We start from the raw sequence: 8,742 nt of genomic DNA, 5'->3' as shown, positions 1-8,742 counted from the left end.
AAGCTAACATACATAAAGACTATCTACTACTGTTTTTAACTACTGTATATACTAACAATATCAGAGTGAATGTCACATTTTAAATCTGAAAATACTGTTGTCCTCGGTTAACACCCTAACTGAAACACAGCCATAAAGACAACAAATATGGTATTAAATTCCTGGACCCTCTTGTCTATGCTTAATAAATATGCTTACCCAGATACACTACTGAGAAAAATCCCTCTGTGTCTATGAGATTCAATTGTGCTCAGTTGGTTGAGTTAAAAAACGGCCTTGTTTGAGCGAAAACAATGGGTGACATTTGTAGAGCACGCAGTCTGTGGCAGACACTTGGCATGCGCCAAGTGCTTTACAGGTATTAACTCATTTAATTCTCATAACAGCTTTTGAGTTTGTTAATGTGATTGTTTATCTTCGCTTTACAGATGGGGGGGGGTCCAAGTTTACACAGCTAGTAAACAGTGAATCCAGTATAGAACAGAAACCAGTCTGGCTCCAGTGGCCTACTTTCAGCCACCATGCTCTCTATTGCTTATGTAAGTAGACATCCAAATTCTTACACGCCTCCCCGGTTTGTCTATTTACATCAGAACCCATAACAATCACTCATTGTAAATAAATTTACTGCAGCAACCCTGCCTGTTGACATCAGTAGTACCCATGTTTGCTTGCTTTTATCAGGCAGCTATAAACAGCAGAAAATGGCTCCATATAAATTCTAGATAGAAGCTGCTGTTTATATTGCTTGTTATGAATTAACAAAGCTGTCACTTGAGGTGGAGGAGATAGATTCATTTCAAGCTCTGTTCAGTGGATGTGCACGTGCATGCATATATGTGTTGAGTTTCCGTTGTTGGCGGCCTAGATTTCTTTTTTTTCCTGACTTATTTATATTTATTTATTTTTATTGAAGTGTAGTCAGTTTACAATATTGTGTCAATGTCTGGTGTACAGCATGGTGTTTCAGTTATACATATACACACATATATTCGTTTTTATATTCTTTTTCATTATAGGTTACTACAAGATATTGAATGTAGTTACCAAGAAACCTATACTTCTTACATTTAGTGCTTTGTATCCTTAATTTGATTTATTTAATAAATTGTAATAATTTGTTGAAGGTATATCTTCCCCTCCAGTTTTTGAACTCTTCTGCTTCCCCGCCATGTTCTACCACCTAACTAGCATGGTATGGTGGTGACACAGCCCTTCCTTATCAGCAAGTGTTTGCTGGCTGATTATTCCGCTTGCATCTAATAAGCTAGTTGCGTTATGGGCACAGTTAGCCACTCACCTGTGCTAACTACCTGCACACACTGTGTGTATCAGTGTTCATGCTTCTCCCCAGACTTCCCAGTCCCTTACCTGTGGGAGTTGAGGGGCAGGAAGAGTGGCTTCTGGAAACTGATGGAGTTGGACGTAGGGCCTTCTTGAATCTGGGCAGTTCAGTAATTCTTACTATTATTTTCATTTATATCCATAACATTCATACCACTGTCTACCTCTATGAGCTGCTGCTAAGGAGGCTGTAGTTATTTTTACTAGAAACATTAAAAAAATCAGGTATGAGGTATAGGATGCTTCCAGATATAGCTGAGGCTATATCTGGAAAAAATAATACAGTACCCAGAATTTAGTATTAAGCTGTTAATTCTGATCTTTGCTTTGGAGGAGAGGTGGGTAGAGAGAGTTCTCATTGAAGAACTGGTTTTAAAGTACAAAGATACATCTTCTCTCACTGCTCAGAAAACAAGCCTCCATGACACCTGACTCCATAACTTTCAGAACAAGAAAGTCGTGACAAATAAGTGCTGTGGTGAGAAGAGTAGACTGAATGTTTCCTTTCCCTTGGAAAAGCAGTGTTATTCATGACTGAAACACGAGCCAAACTGTACAAGACTATGCTGGATATTTTTCTGGACTTCAAATTCAGAACTCCTTTTGGCAAGACAACAGACTTTGATGTGGTTTATTTTCTTTTAATTAGGATAAAATAAGATAATAAAGTAAAATCTTCAACTTAGGCTTGCAAAGCATGACCTCAGTGAGAAGAAAAAATATTTTGAGAACCCAGAAAAAGAAATTGAATGAAAAACTAGATAGCACATTAAGAAATCACTTCTGAAAAGAAAAGAAATTAATTCTGGGCTAAGATGTTGGAAAAGCTGGCTGTCATTTGGCCGAAAGTAGTGATCCAAGAAAGTAGGTCAACAGAGGGTTGAAATTTTGATTGGGGCTGAAGGGACACAGAGGAATCGTGTACTCATTGTTAAGGAAATAAAACTTTATCCAGACAATGAGTAACTACCCGATGCTGTTAAATAGGGGAGAAGTAAAACCAGATTTTTGTTCTGGAAGAATAATTGATGACTAGGTGGAAGATAAGTTGGCAACAGAGAGACTTTGATCTGAGAGAAGCTAAAAGCTTCTCGCAAAGTCCCAGGAATCCAGGAACCTTCCATAGACAGAAGTGATCAGACCTGATGCCTGACTGAATGTGTTTGGAGGAGGGGGACATGATGGAGAAAAGAAGGAAAGATGACTGAAGTTTTTAGTGTGAACAGCTGGAGGGTAAAGTCATTCAACAAAACAGGGGCAACGGGAGCGTGAAGGGCCAGGTGATGGATATGCCTGAGAGGCAGTGGATGCCGCCAGCCAGGAGACGATCAGTGGGCTTAGGAAAGAGGGAGAGTCAGGAAAGTGCATGTCCATGTACCTACTATGCATAATGGTTGCACCTAGAGGAGAATTAAACCATCCAGGGAGTGAATGAGTAGGCAGGAAAAATCTTAAGCTGAGGAAGAAACTCTGGAGCACAAAAACAAAAGGAACGAGCAAAAACATCTGGTGGGAACCTTGCTTCTCTTGGGTCAGGTTCTATGACAACTTGTTTTCAAGTTCTGTATAGATTTCTTCAAATGACCCATGAGGTAAAGGCTGCTATTTTAAAGCCTGGAATGTCCTGGTACTAAGTTACTTGAGGCTCCCTTTGACTTCCCTCCCCCTTGGCGGTGAGATTAACTGCTCTGCTGACCATAACTGTTCCTGGAGATGAGGACAGTGAGGTACTGTCATAGAGGAGAGGCTTCTCGGCCCAATTTCCTAGGGCCTGATACTACAGCACTGAGAACACACAACCTGGCTTGTGCTGGATGAGATCGTTTCTCTACTAAAGTGAGAGTCCAGGAAAACGGAGAGAAATTTTATGGCTCCCCTACCCTTGTTGATACAGCATTGAGAGCTTGGAGCCAATGCAGTGCTTGAGGGTTCTTCAAGCAATTCCTCTCTCGAACAATGTGTACACCTTGACCTTGATCATACTGTAGTTAATAATTACCTTTACTAAAGCATTCACCTCAAAACTTCTCGGTCATTTTGGTGGTTGCTAGCAGGAATAGATGGCATGGATGGTCACAGAGTGCTTAAAATTCTCAAGATATTTTATGAAAGATGTAATGAAGAGCCATTAATACAATTAGAAATGTGTGGTCTAAAAATTAATAAATAAATACCTAGCAATTAGAGACATGATGGAAGATGAAACAGGAAGCAAACTAGACATTTACAATAAAACTGATTAAGAAAATACAATTGCAATGTTCCCCAAGGTCTTCTGCATAAAGTGCCTTCCTCTTCTGTTTTGCTACCAGGCATGAGACCAAAATAGGGAAAAATGAAACACTGGTGGAAACTTCTGGCTAACCAGAAAAAGATACAAAAGCCAAGTTAAGTCTTTTTACTAGTTAACATTTTAAAATATTTGCTATTTGTTAATATGGCACAAAATAAACCTCAGGCAATTGGTTAAATTGAAACTGGAGCAAAGGTAGAAGATTCAGTGGCTAGAGAGAAGTGATCAAAGGGTACAACGTTTCAGTTATGCAAGATGAAAAAGTCCTAGAGATCTACTCTACAGCCTGGTACCTGTGTTGACAATATTAAAAATTTGCTTAGAGGGTAGATCTTATATTAAGTGTTCTTATCACACACACACACACACACACACACAAATAAAATGAAGGCAGGAGGAAACTTTGAGAAGTGATAGATATGTTTATGGCATAGACTGTGGTGATGGTTTCACAGGTATATACTTAAATCCAAAGTTACCAAGTTGTACACACTAAAAATGTACGGCTTTTTGTATGTCAATCATACCTCAATAAAGTGCCTTATTAAAAAAAAAGAAATGCCTGTAAGAACCTCAAAGCCTTCCAAGTGTTGTAAAAATTTCTTCCAGAGCATGGTGATTTCTAAGTTAAAAGGTTTAGAGGATTTGAATCAACTCTAGGGATGGTTCCCAGTTTAGCTTAAGTAATGGCTGAGAACATTTAAATATTAGTAGTTATGGTAACAAACTATAGGTGAGGTTGCATTTTTGAAAACATGCCTCTAAATTGGGTGGCCTGTGTTTATGTAGTGACAGAGGCAGGGACCTCGTCCCGGCCCTGACACTACCTGGGCCCCCTCAGGCCATTCAGGTACTCACCTGCAAAGTGAGGACATTGGACTCAGTTATGTGTAAGACCCATTCTAGGATAAAGGTACTCCTCTGGAATCCCATTCCTTAATCATGCTGCTTCCTTGCTTCAATAAAATATTTTCTTTTTTAAAGCACAATTTAGTAGTAAGACAATCTTTTCTCTTTGATTTAGTTGCTTATGGATGGGGAGAATAAAAGGACCTATTACAATCTAATTATTCTGATGGTTTCCTCCCATTCCCTTTCCCTTTTTGCTCTTTATTTTCTTTTAAAATGTCATTTTTCTTATTTCTCACATTTAAATGTAATCCATCATAAATGTTTCCTCATCTATAAAATGGAAATAATGGTCCCTGTATAAAAATCTCACAGCTAAATTGTTACATGAATTAAATGAAGTTAGTTTATGTAAACACTTGGAACAGTTCCTGGTATATAATTGTATAAGCACTCAAAAATGTTAGTTATTAGGTATATCAAGCCCTTCCCCTGCATCTCTTCACTGACAAAAATCCAGGCATCCAAAGTGCTTTGAAAGAAAATAATAGAATTTCTGCAATCATGAGAAATAGCAACAGTATTAGAAATCACAAATCTCCAGTCTTTTCTGCAGTTCTTGAAATACTGTTAAAACACAGCATCTGTAACTCAGTGACCTGCTGACTGAAGTAGATGCATCACCACCATCAAATGACTTAGGTAGTAATGTTTTAACTGGAAATATCTCCTTTGTTCAAAAGTGACATTTCAATGCTCTCCAAGGTGAATCTGGCGTTGGCATCTCCAACGCTGTGTACCAGGCCATGCCATCTGCAGACGCAGAATTTCATATAATGTGCAGTCCTTTTATGCCTCTGCTGTGCCTTTATCTACTGTATTAGTCTGCCTGGGCTGCTGTAGCAAAATACCAGAGACTAGGTAGTGTGAACAACAGAAATTTATTTACTCACTGTTCTGGAGGCTAGAAGCCCAAGATCAAGTTGCTGTCAGGATTGGTATTTGGTGAGCTCTCTCTTCCTGGCTGCAGACAGCCATTTTCTCACTGTGTCCTCAAAGGACCTTTCCTCTGTGCTGGGGAGGGAGCGGGGCGTGGGGCAGAGAAAGAGAAAGAGAGGTATCTGGTGTCTTTTCCTCTTCTAATAAGGACACCAATCCCATTGGATTAGGAGTCCATCCTTCTGACCTCATTTAGCCTTTACTGCCCTAAAGGCTTTCTCTCCAAAGATAGTCACACGGGGTGTCAGGTCTTCAACCTATGAATTTGGGGGAATACAGTCCATAACATCTACCCAACACCAGCAGTCCAAAATAACTACATATCAGTAAAGCAGACAATTTGTTTCAAGTAAATACTCATTATAGGCTATAATAATAAGTATTTCTAAAAGGAAACATCTATGATAAACACATACACAGAATTAGATAAATTATTCATAAAGACTTCCCAAATATTTTCCTTGAGAAGCTGGAAATTCTTAATGTGCACTTATGATAATATTAGAATTGAAAATGTTCATTTCCTTTTAAGACATCATTCCTTGAAATTTCATGTTTTTTCATAGTGATAAGTATGAATCAAATTAGAGGGTTCCTCAAAAGCTATATTTTACAGTCCTATTTGCTCTAATAAATTTTTATGTCCAGAAAAAATTATAATTTGAAAAGACACATGCACCTCATTGTTCACAGCAACACTATTTACAATAGCTAAGACTGGAAACAACCTGAGTGTCCATTGACAGAAGGCTGGATAAAGATGTGGTGTGTGTGTATATATATATAATGGGATATTACTCAGCCATAAAAAAGAATGAAATAATGCTATTTGCAGCAAAATCGATGGACCTAGAGATTATCATATTAAGTGAAGTAAATCACACAAAGACAAATATCATATGATATTGGTTATATGTGGAACCTAAAAAAAAAATACAAGTTTTATTTATAAACTAGAAATATACTCATGGGCATAGAAACCAAGCTGTGGTTAACCAGGGGTGGGGTGGGAGGGGTTGAAGGGGTGGGGGATAGATTAGGAGTTTGGGATTAATGGATACACATTACTACATATAAAACAGATAAACAACAAGGACCTACTGTACAGCACAGGGAACTATATTCAGCTTCTTGTAATTAGCTGAAATGGGAAAGAATCTGAAAAAAAAATGTGTATGCATATGTATAACTGAATCGCTTTGCCATATACCTGAAAGTAACATCGTAAATTGACTGCACTTCAATAAAAAATAAGAATTAAAAAAAATTTATGTCAACTAACAAAAATTTAATTATTGTTACTATTATAAGCTTCTTGACTTCACTAAAACTAGATTCCTTTGTTATAAATTGTTATAAAATGTTATTAATATGGCCTAGAAGAAAAATTCATTCAAGCTGAATTATGAGAAAAGATATAGTTAATTCAACATTTTAATTTTTTTCGGGCAGATATGATAGCTCGCCAGTTTTAGGAAATCTGAAATGTCACTTCTGTTATCATTTCAGAAAAACAAATACTTTATTCGTTGTCTGATTCATACCAAGTGGCAGCAATTGTTGCTCTCATTTTTTTTTTTTCTCGTCTAAAATTAGCTTATAATTTTACCCAAGTGTTGTTGTTGCCAAGAGGTCAGCTTCTTTCTCCAGGAACACTTGACCATGCAGAGATCTGCAATCAGGAGGACATGTAATACGGATCTATCATGTTGCTTTGAAAGCTTCCAAGCCCGGATTGGACCATAACATTCAATACCAGAGTTTAGCACAGAACAAAGTTAATTGTGGAACAGTGTATACTATTGAGTGGAGGTGAACCAAAATTTTAGCTAAAGTGGGAATAAAAGGCCTAAAGTCAAAGTTATTACACTGAAATAGCCAAGGTTTATGCTCATCATTAAAAGACACAGACCCTTAGGGGCAAAAAATTAAAATAAATAAATAAATAAATAAATAAATAAAACAAGAAAAAAGAAAAAATAGAAAAAAAGAGACAAATCCTATACCAGATAATTTGTGAATAATAGAGAAACTATGGAAATAAACTAACAATGCGACGCGTATGAAAAACAGAAGAAAAAAGGGAGTAAGGAAACATTTTCTAGCTGTGACATTTTTACATTGCTATAGTCTTGTCTAAATATTTTTATTTTAAAAATTAAGTCTGCAATAAATACTGTAAAATACAGACACAAAAATACATATTTTTAGCCCAGGGAATACACAATAAAGGTGAAGTTTAAGAAAACAAACTAGGTGGGGGAAGCATATAGCTCAATGGTGGAGTGTGTGCTTAGCATGCATGAAGTCCTGGGTTCAATCCCCAGTACCTCCTCTAAAAATAAGTAAATAATTAAAAAAAATTACCACCTTCCCCCACAAAAGTAGGAAATTTTTAAAAATTAAAACAAGAAAACAAACTAGTATAAATTAAATAAGTGAAGAGGCCAAGACTGCCAATTTATAACCAGCCTATTTGTCTGCTTTCAATAAATGGCTAAATAAGTTTTATGCACAATCATATTAAACCAGAGTTTCTACCATTGCACAGTAGGATAATCTATCATCACTGCTAATCCAAGATAAGTTGATCTTCAAATACCTAATGCAAAATGAAAAAAACATTAAAAGGACAAAACAGACAAAAAATAAAACAAATACCAAACGCTGTGAATTAAACAAATTCCACAAACTTTAACCTAGATTCTAGTTTCAAATTTCCAAATTCTTTCTATAAAGTGCTTCTTATGTCCCTTTTTGGCGTTTGAGTACTAATATTTCCAGAGCTTTATTGTTTTTAAATCCATATAGAAATCCAGAAAATATTTGTTGCTTAACTTTGGTTGACTCGGTACCTGAAACAATTACTAGTAAAGCTTCAGTAGAATTGAGACCCATGTATGTAAGGAAATTACAGGGAATTACACAGAATCAGCTTAACAACCCATGATTTTGACAGGACAGCAAGGCTCTGTGGAAGTTGAAAAACCTTAAAAGCTGATGAACAATCCGAAAGAAACATCGTATGAAGAATATCGATTGATCTGTAAGGTGAAAGCACTGTAGTGCTGGATTCTACTTTTAGCCTTATAATTTCATATCAGAGAAATTGTCCACCATCCCTTTGCTACACTGCCTCTTTTTTTAACTTATGATGAAGTGTAGAATTGACCAAAAGAGAAATATATTCTGAGGAAATGTATACAATTAATAAGTGTATAAAACATGGGTGTTTTCTGAGTATGAAAGTATGTGTG

This window comes from Camelus ferus, chromosome 8 (genome assembly GCF_009834535.1).
Source record: "Camelus ferus isolate YT-003-E chromosome 8, BCGSAC_Cfer_1.0, whole genome shotgun sequence".
Classification (NCBI taxonomy): domain Eukaryota; kingdom Metazoa; phylum Chordata; class Mammalia; order Artiodactyla; family Camelidae; genus Camelus; species Camelus ferus.
The sequence above is the reverse complement of the archived record's forward strand: the minus strand, read 5'-3'. Positions refer to the sequence as shown.